Here is a 17,265-nt window from a genome sequence, read left to right as displayed (position 1 = left end):
CACAGAGCAGGCAGCCCCCCAGGCTCGTCTCTGAAGCTGTCTCTGTAAAGCTAGGTTTCAGATGAGAGTGAGCCAGTGACAGCAGAGTGATGCAATATCTTATAGCCGAGGAAGGAAATAAACCCCAGCAGAAGCCAAGCGAGTCTTCCATTTGCTTCTGGATGGTGCTTGTGGTTGGGACGCGAACTCCAGGCACGTGATACATGCCTTGTTCCCCTGGGATATGGGAATTTAAAAAGTTTGCCTTTTTTAAAAACTCTCCCTGAGCTATTAAGGGGCTTCCCTGGTAGCTCAGATGGTAAAGCATCTGCCTTTACCAATGTGGCAAACCTGGGTTTGATCCCTGGGAGATCCAAGATCCCCTGGAGAAGGAAATGGTAACTAACCCATTCTAGTACTCTTGCCTGGAAAATTCCATGGGTGGAGGAGCCTGCTAGGCTACCGTCCATGGGGCTGCAAAAAGTTGGGCACGACTGAGTGAATTCACTTTCACTTTCACTTCTTGAGCTATTAAGATACCTGTTGTGTTTTCTGGTATAATTATTCCTAGAAAATAGAATACTTACTATTCTAGGAAACCTAAGGTTGACTTAAAGGAACAGTTACTTGAAATTTGATGTGAAACATTTCGAGCTTTAACCATACATAGACTTCACAATCTTAAGTAAAGTCTAACGCCATTTGAGTGTATTGAAAAGCCACTGTGTATCTTTAGGGAATTTCCTAGCAGTGCAATAGCTAGGACTCTGCACTTCCACTACATGGGGCCTGGGGTTTGATCCCTGGTTGGAGAACTAGGGTCCCGCAAGCCACACAGCGGCCTAGTCAAGAAAGAATGACCAGTATCTTAATTTAGCACATAGCTAATTAGCTGAACAGCTGTGCAGGATAGAAACAGCCCCATCCAGCCCTCTCCTTGCTTGCTGTGTTAGAGTGTTCTGTGTTGAAAGTCTGCGCTGCTCTTTGTGTGTCTGTTGTGAAATGCTATGCATCCCTGAAGCTCTCTCAGGGACAGGTTCCTCTGCTTAGACCCCAGTGTGGTTTCCTCTTCTACGTATCTGTCCTCACTGTTTAGAAAGGGAAGAGTGGATGTTTTTCCTTGACTACTCTCCTCCCTTGGATGTGCCGACTTCTGAATCCTTTAAGGTTGGCAATAACTCTTTCATAGGGAAGGAGGTGATTCTATAAGGAATTGTGGGGACTCATTCAGCATTTCATGACTCAGGTGTTCTTTGTAATATGTCTGAACTCTCATTAAATAGATGGTTTAGAAGATTAAAGGAAAATGATGAGATGCATACTATTTCACTTTTGCAAATTTATAAAGAGAATAAATACTTAGGTTAACTTGTTTTATACCCGTGTGTAGTAGTGATTCTTGAATTTTGAATGTTTCCTTACTTGTAGGCATGAGTTGCTGGAGGAAGCCGGGAGACAAGGCGTGCCTGCGCACAGTGGGACGGGCCAACTGTTGTGCTCTGGCTGGAGGTGTGTATGCGCACCCCTCCACCTCCACCCCCACCCGCACCCCCACCCGCACCCCCACCCCCACCCCCACCCGCACCCGCACCCGCCGTCCTGGGCCGGGTGTGTCAGTCCCTCCACAGCCACGCATAACCTCCTGCCTCCTGTCTCCCGTACCCAGCTCTGGGTCGGGATGCCGGCCTGGTAGGTGGCTGCTTGCCGAGCCAACGTGAAGAGCGGCGTCATCATGTCTGCCCTGTCACACGGAGATCCAGCGTGAGATCGGCATCAGCAACCCGCCGCACCTGCTGAAGCTGCGCCTGGCGATCCAGGAGATCATGTCCCTGACCGGCCCCTCCGCCCCTCCCACGTCCAGGTCCAGAACGGTGCACCTCCCTCCTTCCCTAGGGAGAGTTCGCCCCCCACCTCCGTTTGTGTCGCTTGCGGGGTTCTCTATACAGATGTCCACTGTTCCAGCTTAAATAAAGTTCTAGCATTCAAAACCATGACAGCTTTTCATTTGCGGCAGTTGTGCTGTTAAAAGATAGATGATTGAATACTTCAGACAGATTATTTTTGTAACAGCTGGGCTGCAGTGGCAGTGTAATAGAGAAATGGGAGTTTTTGAAAACATAAAAAAGGGACTTTTGAAAATGTGAAAAGTGTAAAAAGAAAGGAAGTTTTTGAAAATGTATTAAAAGAAATGTAAATATAAATGTCAAGAAAGTGAAAGAGAAAAGGCTTAGCCCCCAGGCTGCATTGTTTTTCCCTCATTTGACTTGTCAGGCCTGTCCTATTCGGCAGATTCCTTTTGGGGAGCTGTAGACCCTGGGCTTTCAGGGTTTTAAGAGTCTGTACATCCGCCAGGTCACACCAAGTCGTATTGTGCTCATCCAAGTTTCCTCCACGTGGGAAGACCTTGAAAGTCCTGTAAGAGGGTCCTCCTAGTTGGAAAAATTAAAACGAATCTGGTGGAAACGTGGATTGCTGCCAGGAGCTCAGGGCCGGCCAGCTCCTCATTTCTCAAGTGCAGACTCAGGACACAGCTCAGTCCCCACACTCGGTGTGTCCACTCTGGAGAGGAACCCTGGTGAGGAGACGTGACCTCCCAGATGTACCTGCCCTGAGGAGCAGGTGGAGCCTGACTCAGGCTCACAGTTATTTTACACAAAAAGCGTGAAGGCTTTCTCGTCCGTTTGTCTTCCTTGTTTCTAAGTGTGAGCGTGAGGGTGGTCAACTCACCCTGCACTGATGCGCTTGTTCCCAGCGTACCTGCTCTGCTCTCTGTGCCCCAGAGGGTTCACCAGAGCCACCTTTTTAGAAATGAAGGTGCTGAGGGCTCCCCGGAGGTTTTATTAAAGTATCTCAGTAAAGGGAGCTTCTTATGAGTTGAGTTTAACAGATGGTGAACTCAAGCAGCACCCCCCGTGAGGATGGGGTTGGGGGTGGGGCATGGGCAGAACCCCTGATGAGCTCCTGGGGGTGGGGAAGGAGGCAAGAAGGAGGGTGAGGGCTGTTCCTTGTGGGATGTCCACAGATTGTACCTCACCCCTCACTGATGAGCACTTAGGCCGTTTTCCAAACACTTGTCACTGTTTTGGAGAAAACAATCATTGCCCAGCTCCTACTCAATTGTGTAGAATATGTTTCTAGAATTGAAGTGTAAACATCTGCTTTATTCATTCCATCCTCCATTCATCCACCCTTCCAGCCAGCCAGCCAGCCAGCCATCTGTTCATCCATCCATCCACTCACTAATCCATCCATGCATCCACTCAGTAATTCATCCATCCATCCATCCACTCAGTAATTCATCCATCCATCCATCCACTCAGTAATTTATCCATCTACCCATTCATCCATTCCATCTGTCCATCCAGTCAGCCAGTCATCTGTCCATCCATCTGTCTACTCACTAATCCATACATCCACTCATCCATCCATCCTCCATCTGTCTATCAATCCATCCATCTATCCAACCACCCATCTGTCCATGCATCTATCCAACCACCCATCCATCCATCTACCCATCCACTCATTAATCCGTCCAATCATCTGTTCATTTATCCATCCATCCATCCATCCATCTGTTCATTTATCCATCCATCCATCTTTACAAACTTCCTTCCTCCCTCCCCCGATCCCTTCCTCCCATCCTTCATTCCTCAGGAGAACTTTACATTTTTGTGCATATTGGTATTTTATTCCTCTTAAGTTTAATCATAGGGTATTTCTATTTCTCCCAGCACCTTCCTTTTTTGGACTGCATCCTTTCTCCGCTGCAGTTTCCAGCAGGTACACTGATTCTTTTGCCAACAATAACTCTGGAGAGTTGTTAGCATCTGACTCCCTGACAGAGCTGTTCTATTATCACCATATTTCAGCTGATACTTTTGAGTTTTTCAGGTAGGCCATCATATCATCTTCAATCAGTGGCTATTTTATTTCCCTCTTTCAGCAACTACAATTATTATTGACTTTTCTTGTCTGATAGCACATTCTAGAACTTTCAGAGCATTGATAATTAGCAGAGGTGATCACAACATCCTTGACTTGTCCCTGACTTTAATGAGACCACTTGTAACATATCACTATTCAGTGCAATTTTTGGCCCTTGGCTTGAAATAGATGTTTCTAACTCTGTTTCAAAGCTGTCCTTTTTGCTTTTAAAGAGTTTTTAGCAGGAAGATGTTCAGTTCTATCCAGTGAAGTGGGAGACAGAGGATGAGATGGTCATGTTGCATCACAGACTCAATGGACATGAGTTTGAGCAAACTCCAGGAGATAGTGAAGGACAGGGAAGCCTGGGGTGCTGCAGTTCATGGGGTTGCAAAGAGTAAGACACAACTTAGCAACAGAACAACAATAACAACAGCGGGAAGAGGTTGCGTTCTATCCAGTCTCTTCTTCAGCATCAAGTCAAGAAGACCACACATGGAGTGGATTGTAGGAGGCCATGATTCTCCTGCCCTGGCCTGTAACTGCCCCCTTTGCCACATTACTTTGCAACATTTCCTGTAAAGAGGCATGGCATATTTCTACAGCTTCTGGGCTGGCCTTGTGACTTGGCTTGGCCAACAGAAAGAGGCAAAGTGACAAGCTTCCAGGGCATTTAGAGCATTGCTCTCTGGCCACTTCCCTATGAACTAGCCCAGGCCAGCCTGCTGGAGGACAAGACTCCCATCATTATCCCTGCCAATAGCCAGCTTGTCCATCATGAACCATGGCTACCCTTGAGCAGCCAACCTCAGCTAACCCACCAGCTGACTGTGGATGCAGGAGTGTCCCCACTGGAGATCAACCACACATCAGGCCCCAATCAGCCCCCCAACCCACAGCCTGATGAGAGATAATGGGTGGCTGTTTGCAGCCACTAAGTTCTGGGTGGTTCACTGTGCAACAGTAGATAACCACACAATGGCTGTTCTCCTTTGGCCTGTTGAACATGAACTGATGTTTACTGTTGTGTCCTGGAAATCAGAGAATGAGTCTGTACGTGTGATCGGGCCCAATTTTTTGACATGCTGCCGAGTTGCCCAAAACTCAGCAAATGTGACCAGGCGCTCTTTATCAGAATTGGCTGAGACTTTATAAAATCGAAGGCTCATTTTGTCTTATTGCTTCAAAAAATGATGCTACTGGGATTTCCCTGATGCTCCAGTGGCTAAGACCCCATGCTCCCAATGCAAAGGGCCTGGGTTTGATCCCTGCTCAGGGAATTAGATTCCACGTGCCACGACTAAAGATCCCACGTGCTGCAACTAAAAGATCCAGCACGATGCAGCTAAGACCCAGCGTGGCCAAATTAGTAACTATTTAAAAACTGGTGCTAAGACCCAGCGTGGCCAAATGAGTAAATATTTAAAAACTGGTGCTGGAGCCAACTTGTGGGAGAGGATGGGGTGTGCCCCCTGGGGTGCCCAGCATGCTGGGTTCCAGGTGTGCAATGCTTAGAGGAGAATGAGTGTGATCTCCAGAGTGAGGACACAGTGGCTGACACCCAGAGGTCTTAGGCCCCATAGACACAGCCAGCTGAGGCCACTTTCTGACTGGGGAGGAGGGAGGGGGGCTAGCGACAGTTGGTACCATCCCGTAGTCTGTCACAAAGTCTAAGCCGAAAGAAGCTCCCAGAATACTGCTGTCCCTGGGGTTTTGCTGTGGTGGTTTTAAATTATGTCCTCGAGTTTTGGGGTGTTCCTTTGCTCAGAAGGGAACCCAATCTCCCTCCCCTTAAGTATGGGCCAAGCTTAGTGACTCGCTTCTAATGAATAGAATAAGGTAGAAATGACAGCATGTAACTACTGAAAAGAGGGCCGTCAGAGGCATTTCAGACTCTTCCTCACTCTCTCTCGGACTTCCTGCCGTGTGCAAAGCCAGCCGCCATGTTGTGAGGACGCTTAAGCAGCCTGAGGAGAGGTCCGTGTGGGGAGGAGCTGAGGCTCCGCCAACAGCCCTGTGAGTGTGCCATCTTGCAGGCTGATCTTCCAGCCCCAGAACCACCTTCAGAAACCTGCAGCCCTATATGACATCTTGACGATAACCTCACGAGGGACTCCCAAGCCAGAATCGCACAGCTAAGCCATTTCTGAATTTCTGACCCCACCGAAAGAACCTGAGATAATAAATACATGTTATTTTAAGCCACTAGGTTCTGAGGTTGTTTGTTACACAGTGCAAGCTAACTAATATACTTCTTATGGTGGCTCTGGTTGGTGAGTTCATCCATGTCAACTTGTTCTCTTTCATGGACTCAAGGTTCTGGCACAGTTTTCTCTGCTCTAAGATCCCACTGGCACAGACGTCTTAGTTTACTGGATACCCTACTTAAAACATATGCCAACTCTTTGCTTGATAAAGAGTGAGTTTTGGTTTCTGAGACTGGTGTTGTACCTGAGAAGCAGGTCTCTGACCAAGGCTCTTCTACGGACCTCTGCAGGAGAAGACCCCGGAAGCTGGCTGACATCTGTCCTAACCACCCTGCTGTTGGTCTCTCACCCTTGTGTAGGGTTTGGCGGCAAGCTCAACACAGGATACCCCGTGTAGACAGAAGCCATGTCATGGATAATTCCATGGTGGGATTACATGGTTGGTGAGAATGCCGAGGTAGATTGAAGCAGGGGTGGGTTCCAGCACTGCCCTCTCCTGATGTCTTCACACCATCTCGTGGGAGCTTCACACACGTGCCAGAGACAGGCACACAGGATGCCTTTTTGGTAATGAAGCACTTGCACGCAGCCAGCACCCAGGAGCCCCCTTTCTGACCCCCAAGGGAAACCACTACCCCGATTCTTGTCTGCTCACAACGCTTCACTCACCTATTTCACTCACCTGTCCACCTGGACACCAAACTTACCTCCAAACCCCCAGACGGAGTCAACCTGCAAGCAGTGCTTGGAAAGCTTTGACTGGTAATCATGGCCGACAGCTGACTGGAACAGGGGCAAAGTGAAGCATCAGACGCCCACCAGCATTGCCACACTGGACCCGCCCCCCCCCCACCCTGAGGCAGCCTGCACTTCTGCTCAGTGTGGGTGATGCAAACAAAATCACTCAACGTGGAAGCCGGCCCAGAGGGAGGTAACTCCAGGGGGCATCGCAACACCAGGCCCCCCAGTCAGGTGTTCCTGAACCCTCTCCACACCAGGCTCCCCAGAAGTCTCCCAAGAACCCCAGCCATAGGAGGCCTTCCGAGGTACCTGGGCGTGAAGAAACAGGAGGCCAGCCCCCAACCAGAACCACAGAGCCAAGAGCCTGCCAATGACTCCTAAGCCCACTTCCAGGAAGACTGCTGGCAGTGATCACCCTCTTCAGGTGGGACACTGCCAAAGCACATGACCCAGGAATCAGGGCACAAACTGGAACACGGATGGCATGCTTCAGGCACACCATACATTCAGTGTCAACACCTGCCACACATCCAGCCTGCCCAGGTGTGCAGTGGGGCCTGCCACCGCCTCATGACCACCAGTCAGGGAAGCGGGTCTGGTGACTTCTCAAGGCCACATGCTGACTGAGCAGTACACCCCGAGCTTTCCGCTGTGTGGTCAGCAAGCCATGGCCATGGCCCACATCCAGTACCGAGGTTCTTTGTAAATAAAGCATTCTGGAACATACAGATGTTTCTGAACATCTGTTCATTTACAAAAAATCTATGTCTAACTTTGTGTCAAGACACTACAGCTAGTTTAAGAGCCAACCGAGACCCTGTGGTGTCCAGGAAGCTAAAAATATTTATACCCCGAACTCTGAGCGGCCCCGTGCTGCTCTAGTCGCCCAGGCCCGACCCTTAGAGGAAGGCACCAGGCTCTCTCGCCAGAATGGAGAATGGTCACAGACCTCTTTGTGGACACTGAGGACACAGGACAGATGACTGACGCATGACCCAATGCCAGGCGAGGAGGCGGCTCGTCCAAAGCCCAGTTCCTACTCAGGGAGTCACCCCCACCTTGGCTCCCTCCTAAAATAAAGCGAGGGGCCTGCTGGCACACTACCAACTCCTCTCCCACTTGTTTATCTGGAACTTCAGCGGGAGCGTTTAGGGTCCAACCCCCACAGGGTCACCACCACCTCTGACAACTCTGCAGGCAGCTCAGGGCGCATGTTCTTCCACAGCCGGGGAGCAAAGCAGGTTTTACTTTCCAGTCTGGAGCTGTTACTTCCTCTCCCTCCCAGGCTGGATCCAATGCCCACAGCTAACAGCCGATCCAGAGCACCGCGGCCTCCAAAAACCTGTGGCAGAGACCATCCATCTGCAGCTTCAGGGTCACACCCAGAAAACATCAACAAGGGAACATGGAGGCAGCAGCACCCAAAGGATCCCCCAGCATGACTCTTCATCGCTAAGAAGTCAGAGCGAACTCTTCCAAAAATGTGGCCAGAGTGAAAGCTTAGCGATTCTCCCAACTTTCTGATCAAAACAGCTTTCTCCCCCAGATTGGCCTTGGTCCTACGCTGACGAGACTCTATTTCTTATTAGACAGTCAGCACCAGGCAGAGCACTGCAGGAAGCAGGGATGACACTCTGGTCGTGGGGGGCGCCCCTCTCTCAAGCAGGTACTGGCCTGCGAGTGACAAGTCCTGTCATTCTGGGATGAGTCCAATCCGGGCACAAGAGGGACAGGGTGGAATTACAGAGGAACCCGACCCCAGCTGATACCTCAGCACAGAGTAAAGGCAGACATCTCAAGTTACCCAGCCTGGGAAACGCGCACCCGCTCCACTGCAGACGCAGCACACCTGCTCCGGTCTACTGTCCTCTCTGCTGGGCGGACACAGCCCCAGCTGACTCAGCCCGAGAGGTCCAATAATAGCCATATGGGAAGCTTAAATAGACCCAGGAAATGAAAAATGTCTCCATAAAATCAAGATCTATGACCACTGAACAAACTCTGTGTTAGACAACATATGTAAGACACAGTATGGAAAAGAAAAAGACTTCTGAAGTGAAAAATGGGAAGGGAGAATGAGAACGCTAGTATATTGACAGAATTGTCTGGTCAGAATACAAGCAGTCTACAAAACGAAAATAAAATAGAAGGTAATGCACAGTTGGATGACATCATCCACTCAATGGGCATGAGTCTGAAGAAACTCCAGGAGATACTGAAGGACAGAGAAGCCTGGTGTGCTGCAGTACACGGGGTCACAAAGAGTTGCCCACGGCTGAGCGACTGAACAACAGCAACAACAATACATGCTCGTGTCAAGTGAGTAGAAGAGATAATAGCTGTTGTGTGTGTGGTTTTAGTCGATTAGTCGTGAACAACTCTTTGTGACCCCATGGACTGTAGCCCACCAGGCTCCTCTGTCCGTGAGATTTCCTAGGCATGAATACTGGAGTGGGTAGCATATACTTGTATGAGTCATACATGTATGTGTATTGTCTATTGGGTAAATGCTTCGAAGTGAAATTGTTGTGTCAGTGGGTTAGAGAATTTTATACCTTTGCTCAGATAATGACAAAGCCCTCAAAATAAAAAGGCTGGATCATTTTAACTCACACTAAGAGTAAACATTCAGAAAACTAAGATCACGGCATCCGGTCCCATCACTTCACGGAAAATAGATGGGGAAACAGTGGAAACAGTGAAAGACTATTTTTTTTTGGACTCCAAAATCACTCACAGCCCTGAAAATTAAAAGACGCTTACTCCTTGGAAGGAAAGTTATGACCAAACTAGACAGCATATTAAAAAGCAGAGACATTACTTTGTCAACAAAGGTCCATCTAGTTAAGGCTATGGTTTTTCCAGTAGTCATGTATGGATGTGAGAATTAGACTATAAAGAAAGCTGAGCACAGAAGAATTGATGCTTTTAAACTGTGGTGTTGGAGAAGACTCTTGAGAGTCCCTTGGACTGCAAGGAGATCCAACCAGTCCACCTAAAGGAGATCAGTCCTGAGTGTTCATCGGAAGGACTGATGATGAAGCTGAAACTCCATACTTTGGCCACCTGATGTGAAGAACCAACTCATTTGAAAAGACCCTGATGCTGGGAAAGATTGGGGGCAGGAGGAGAAGGGTATGACAGAGGATGAGATGGTTGGATGGCATCACTGACTCAATGGACATGAGTTTGAGTAAACTCTGGGAGTTGGTGATGGACAGAGAAGCCTGGCATGCTGCAGTCCATGGGGTCACAAAGAGTCTGACACGAGTGATCAACTGAATTGAACTGAAGAGTAAACAAGTTTCCCTGTTTCCCTACACCCTCGCCACATTGAACTAGTAAAAATGGGGCACCACAGTATTGTGGTTTAATTTCCATTCACATCACAGGAAAGGTTCTTGTGCCTTTTCATGTACAATGTGGGCTTCTCAAGGAGTCTGGATACGAAGAGGGAAGAGCTCGTTGTTTAGTCGCTAATTCATGTCCAACTCTTTGTGACCCCATGGACTGTAGCCCACCAGGCTCCTCTGTCCATGGGATTTCCCAGTCATGAATACTGGAATGGGTTGCCATTTCCTCCTCCAGGAGATCTTCCCGACCCAGGGATCAAACCCAGGTCCCCTGCCCTGCAGGCAGATTCTTTACCGTCTGAGCCACCAGGGAAGCTCAATTCCATCCATAATTCCCCCTTAGTTTGCCTTCAGTGGTGTGGTCCAAACCATGGGAGATATTTGATAGCTTCCACATCTCTCATTCCTTCTTCACCACAGTCCATATGGGATTCACAGCATGCTTAAGAAGAAACATAAATATTGCACATACAGGGCCAGGAAGTCAGAGGCTGTATCTATAAATCTGTCAAATTAAAGTATAGATCTTGGGTCTAAAAAAAATTAAGTGCTATTGTGTCCACATAACTGGAGGGAGAAGATTAGACTTTCACATAACCTGTCAAAAGCCTGTGGGTCTCCAGTGGAAAACCCCAGGTATTATAAAAAGATTTTTTTTCTATGCTTCTACCACTTCTAAGTTGATCCAAAAAAGCAGATGTGATAGGTATTGTAATTTTTTTCACTGATATATATCCTTGCACAAACAATTATTTTCAACTCATCCCTTTAACCGAAGCAAAAGCTCTTGGGCTTTTCCCTCCTGTGCATCTCCACTCTGCCACAAGGAATTAATATCAGCTGTATTTTTAAAACATTGATTGATTTTTCCTTTGTGAACAAGTCTATTCATATTATTACCTTTCCCAAGAAAGAAATAGACAATTGGTTGTTTTGTACGATACATATGCTTTTATTGCCCCTGAAAGAATTTTCCAATGACTAAACATACTTTTCCATTCCTTTAGAATCTTGACCTGGCTATTGCTTTTCTCACCAGAATAAAAGGGAAGCTAGGAAATAAGTTTTGTAATATTGACAAGTCATTCCTACTTATTATAAGACTTCTCGAAGCCGATCTCGAAGTTTTGGTAAGATATTCCAAGAGTCCAGAAAACTTATCTGCTTGGTAAGATATACCAAGATAAGAATATCTTGGTAAGATATTCCAAGAGTCCAGAAAACTTATCTGCTTTTAAAACTTCTGGGCTTCTCCAGTACAGCTCTGCTTAAAGTGGCAAACTAAGCTGTGGTCAAACTCCTTTGTTCTGTAAGTCCTCTGAGGGACCAACTATATCTTCATACTTCTTAAAATACCGAGCCACGTTTCTCTGAGTCTTGGCCTCTTCATTTTGCTTAATATTGTTCCTGGGTTTTAGAAGGACAAGGTAATAATCCAAAAAAAAAAAAATCAAAGGGCTTTTTCAAAGAGTTTATCCAGTAGTGAGACAAAAAGCTTTTCCTGTAAGATAGAGAATAAGAGCAGGATGCCCTGTTTTACTACTTCTCTTCAATATGTTATTGGCAATTCTATGCACTTTATTTTGGCTATCATTACATCAGCTCCACCTCAGATCATCAGGCATTAGATCCTGGAGGTTGGGGACCCCTGCTCTAGGGGGTGTTCCCTCTGTTGTTGGGGGTGGACTATGTAGGCGGTGTCATAGGCCTGGTTGCTAGGGCCTACCTTTGTGGAGGCTGCCAGCTGTTCATTAGTGGTACCTGGTCACAAGGAAGCTGGCTGCAGAGCCCCATGGGACCTGGAGCCAGTGCTGGCTCACTGGTGGGCATGGCCAGGCTCCAGAAAACTCCAGGGCTGTTACCCACCCACTGGTGGGTGAAGCCAGGTCCTGGGGTTAGTGCCAGATGACTGGCAGGCAGAGCCATGCCCTGGAGTCTGGCTACAGGGCCCAGGTATCCCGAGTTAGGGTTAGATCACTGGTGCAGGGTGGGGGTAGGGGGTAGTTCCTGACACAGTTGGGGATCGAATCTGGCGTGTCCTGAAGCTTGTATTGGCCTGCTAATAGGCAGGGTTGGGGCCCATTTGGTCCTAGGACAGGGTGTCACCTGCTGTGTACAGGTTGCGTCCACAGTCTGCAGGACTGTGGTTTTCTTGCATTCTGCCCCCTGGACAGGGTGAGGCTGTCCAGAGGCTAGTGAAGGTTTCCTGGAGGGCAGGGCCCTTACCTGCCCACTGGCGGGGGAAGCTGGGTCTTGGCCCACTGGTGGGCAGTGCCATGTCTAGAGGCATGCCTAGAGGTGGCAGTGGGCTCAGGATGTCTTTACTCAGCTGTCTGATGATGGGTGGGGCTGTTAGTTGTTTGGCTTGAAGCATCCCAGCACTGTGGACAGTGACTGCAATCATGAAATTAAAAGACACTTGCTTTTTGGAAGAAAAGCTGTGACAAACCTAGACAGTGTGTTAAAAAGCAGAGACATTACTTTCCGACAAAGGTCTGTATAGTCAAAGCTATCATTTTTCCAGTAGTCATGAACAGATGTGAGAGTTGAACCAAAAAGAAGGCTGAGAATTGAGGCTTTTGAACTGTGGTGCTGGAGAAGACTCTTGAGAGTCCCTTGGACAGCAAGGAGATCAAACCAGTCAATCCTAAAGGAAATCAACCCTGAATATTCATTGGAAGGACTGATGCTGAAGCTGAAGCTCCAATACTTTGGCCACCCGATGCAAGACCTGACTTATTGGAAAAGACCCTAATGCTAGGAACGATTGAGTGCAGGAAAAGAAGGGGGCAACAGAGAGTGAACCGGTTGCATGGCATCATTGACTCAGTGGACATGAATTTGAACAAATTCTGGGAGATAGTGAAGGACAGGGAAGCCTGGCATGCTACAGTCCGTTTGCATGCTGCAAAGCGTTAGACACGGCACCCCACTCCAGTACTCTTGCCTGGAAAATAACATGGACAGAGGAGCCTGGTGCGCTGAAGTCCATGGGGTCGTGAAGAGTCGGACACGACTGAGCGACTTCACTTTCACTTTTCACTTTCATGCATTGGAGAAAGAAATGGCAACCCACTCCAGTGTTCTTGCCTGGAGAATCCCAGAGACGGGGGAGCCTGGTGGGCTGCCGTCTATGGGGTCGCACAGAGTCGGACACGACTGAAGTGACTTAGCAGTAGCAGCAAGCGTTAGACATGACTTAGCAACTGAACAACAATAACAACATCCCAGCAGTGGTGCCTACAGGCTGTTGGGTGGGGCTGACCAACCTCACCCAACTCATTAGCTACTGGGGCTAATGGGCTAGTGGGAAGATCCCACCATAGTGCCTATGAGCACCCGTGTCCACCAATAGAAGAAGGTTCCAAGTATGGCTGTTACTGTTCAGTCGCTAAGTTCTGTCCAACTCTTCGTGACCCTGTAGACTAGCCTGCCAGGCTCCTCAGTCAATCCCCTTTATGGATCACAGTCTTGTCATGGCAAAGGGGCTTGCTTAATTCAGTGAAGCTATGAGCTATGCTATGCCGTGCCACCCAAGATGGGTGGGTCATGGTGAAGAGTTCTGACAAAACATGGTTCACTGGAAAAGGAAGTGGCAACCCACTCCAGTATTCTTGCCATGAGAATCCCATGGACAGTGTAAAAAGTATAGCTGTTACCAGTGTCTATACCCACAGCCTGAGCCGCACCCACCCACTGCCTCTCTGGGACACTCTTTAAGACCAGCAGGCAGCTCTAACCCAGCTTCCCATCAAGTGACCACTTTTGCCCTAGGTCCCAGTGCATGTGTGTGCTCTTTAAGACTGAAGTCTCTGTTTCCTCCAGTCCTGTGGGACACGCAGAATTAGGACCCTGCTTGCCTTCAAAGCCTAAGGCTCTGGGGGTTCATCTTGCTGATGCAGGATCCCTGGGCTGGAGAGCCCAACTGGGGCTCAGAACTCTCCTGTGGAAAAACCCTGCAATATAATTCCCTACTTTGTGGGTTGTCCAACCAGGAGTATGGTACTTGATGATATTGTGAGTCTGCCCACTCCAACCATCTCAGTGTGGTTCCTGCTTTATGTCTTTAGTTGTAGAAGATCTATGCTGGTAGGTTCCTGTCTTTTTTATCAGTGCTTGCTCTGCAAATAGTTGTAATTTGGGCTGCCCGTGAGAGGACCCAAGCTCAGGCTCTTTCTGCTCTGCCATCTTGCCCCATCTGTATTGTGATCTTGTTTTCAGAATAAAGACATGCAAGGGGGCCTCTCCTGGTGTCTCCTCCCCTTCTCTGCCTCCTCCTCCGTTTACCTTTCCCAGTTCTTAGTGGGAGGTTTCCTTGCTTGAGTACTCTTAGTGTGGAAGATGCACTGCAGCACCCTCAGTCCAGGGAGGGCACATCACTTCCTCTTACTTTAAAAAAAACTTTGTAAGCACTTCAGCCCTCCTTCCACCACACCTATCTCTACAGTATTCCAGTCATGGCAGGGTGATGTTATGAAACTAGTACTCCTCAGTTTATCTTTTCCATCTCAAAACTTCGTGTGCCCAAGACTGGCATGGCTGGACCCAAACTAGAATTGGCCGAGTATGTAGGGACCCTCAGGGTATGGTGCCCCAGTGGAGTTTGGTAGGGGTCCTACCTCAGTGGCCTTGGTGCAATAGCCCTTTGCTCTTCCCTTTCAGAGGTCCTGCCCTACTGCCCCTCTGTTCCCCGGAAGTCACGTGTTTCTTGCTTTTGCTGTTCCTTTTGTGGAGGGCACTCTGCCTTCATCTTCAGAGGAAGATAGAAATGAACTCTTGTCAATCAAGTGTCAGGTCACTTATCCCTTTCTCGGAGGACGTCCTTAGTGCCCACCTAAAGTATTAGCCTTGTCAGTGTTCATCATGTTTATTTAAGGTAAGCTTGAGGAGAGCCTGAAGTTGCCTTGTTTTATATCCAGTCCAAAGAGCCCCTGACCCACGACAGGCACTCAATTGTTTCACTAGTGGTTGTTTATCTTTTCACTCTTCTCTCCGTTGGAAGTTCTCACCTTAGAAGAGTTTGTTGGAAATATCAAACAGTACAAGAAAGGCCATTAGGTACAAAATACTCATGTGTTTATGAATTCATGACCAAATTAAATATGCAATTTTATATAAAAAGAGGCATGTGTGTGTTTTTCTCCCCCATCCTCCCGTTCTCCTCTAGAGTTCTGAGTGACGCGGGTGCAGGAGTGTGTGTTCTTGCTGTGTGACCCACTCCTTCCTTCTCGCTTTTATGCCTCAGGCTCAAGCTTGCCCTGTGTGAATGTGTCTCCTGCTCTGACTCACGATTTCTGGGCACCAGGTTCCTGGGGGACTGGAATTCAGCCCCTCCTCCATCCCTCTCCTCCCTGCCCTTCCCCTGACTGGGCTGGCCCAGGTCCCCCACAGCCTCCCCAGGTGGTATCTCTGAGTCCCACCTGGGCTTGCTGGGCTCCTGGAGGTATGGACTGGTTCTGACGGAGCTATTGGAAGGGGTGCCGAGACCCTGCCTGCTGGGATCCTGCTGTGGCCTCTCACTTGTGAGCCTCCTGCCACTCCTGAGCCGCCTTCCCTTTCTGTCCCTGCTGGCCTTTCTGCATCCTCATCTTTGGGCCAGACGCCTCAGGCCTGTAAGCTCATGGAGACCTAATTCCCCTGCTGTTGGATTTCAGGTCCTGGCTCTCCCACCCCCCTAGAGTTCTTGGGAGGCCCCCATGGCCCCTCCTACACCCTTCCCAGAGTGAAGGGGCTGGTGCAGAGCAGCACACCCCACCTAGGAGGTTCCCCTTCTGTCCCCTTCACCTCAGCCTCACCCTGAGCTCAGCAGAAGTGAGCTGACCAGCCAGTAGAGGGCAGCACATGTCTGGTTTCCAAGCCTGCCACCTGGAGGACTTGGAGGGGAGGCAGCCATGGCCTTGAAGTCTAGGGCTCGGACACCAAGGGTCACAGCCATTCAAGACGCACTTGACCTGCCACCTCCTGCTCCTTCTCTTGACAAGGCCTTGACCTCAAATCTCTAGGTCTTGGCACCACAAAATTGATGCAGAGGTTCCATTTTTTGTGGGGGTGGGGGGGGCGGGCGGTTGCTCTATGTCAGATAATTGGGGGTAGAGCCCCCCACACCGGGCCCTGGGACCAAAACCCAGTTCCTCTCCTTAAAGCATCTTTCTTAGATGAGATGAGTCCTGAGTGCTGAGGACAGGAGCTCAGTCTCTCTGGCTCCACCTTCATCAGAGGGACCCTGTGTTCTGAATCTAACAAGGGTGTGTGGAGTGAGATACAAATCAGAATCAGAAAAGGGGGAGAGGGTCAGTTGTGGCCCAGCTTTCCCCCATGGGCTGCAAGATACTGTCTTAATCCTCCACCATCCTCCAGTCTCCTCCCTCCTCTTCTCTGGACTGACCTTGGTTTTGCTCCTGTTCAGTTCCCCCATTCTTCCCTGTTATCACCAACCAGCACTGAGTAAGGTCATGTACTTCATTACGATCCTTCTTTACAAAGACTCCTATTCTCCACGTCAGTGCCCTTTCCCCTGACCTTTGACCCCTACCGCATCCCACCCCTTCAACACGGTCATATCCTATGGAGTTACCTGCTGAAGTTGACAACAGATTGATTCTCATGATGGGTCCAACACCATGGTGATTCCCGAGCCCCCCCTCCCCGCCCCTGCAATCTCATCCCCAGCATGCTGAAGGCATGCACCATGCCCTCCAGAGTCAGTCAGTGGGGCCAGGACATCCTCGGTCACAGCCGGTTACACTGCTTTCCTGAAAAGCATCGGAGTCAATTTTACCACCTCGACCATTGCCTCATCCACATGGGGTCCCCTGCTTGGCTTTATAAGAATGAGAGCCATCCAGGGTCTTTTTCTGCTTTTCTTCTTTTGAGGGGACAGAGGCCACAATGCTTTTGTCGGTGGTGATTTTGTTCATTGTCTGCGTATTTTTGCAAAATTTACCCTCTCCCCATTAGAAGCTGTGCTGGCCAGCAGCGGGGGGGAGGAGCCCAAAGGAGCATGGGATTGCTGTACTCAGGTCCCATCACCCTCTACTTTCTCTCCCCCTGTTCCAGTGTTT

The sequence above is a fragment of the Bos grunniens genome, chromosome 8 (genome assembly GCF_055505025.1).
Source record: "Bos grunniens cultivar Pamir isolate PY7600 chromosome 8, Bosgru_T2T1.0, whole genome shotgun sequence".
NCBI lineage: Eukaryota > Metazoa > Chordata > Mammalia > Artiodactyla > Bovidae > Bos > Bos grunniens.
This window is presented reverse-complemented; position numbering follows the sequence as displayed.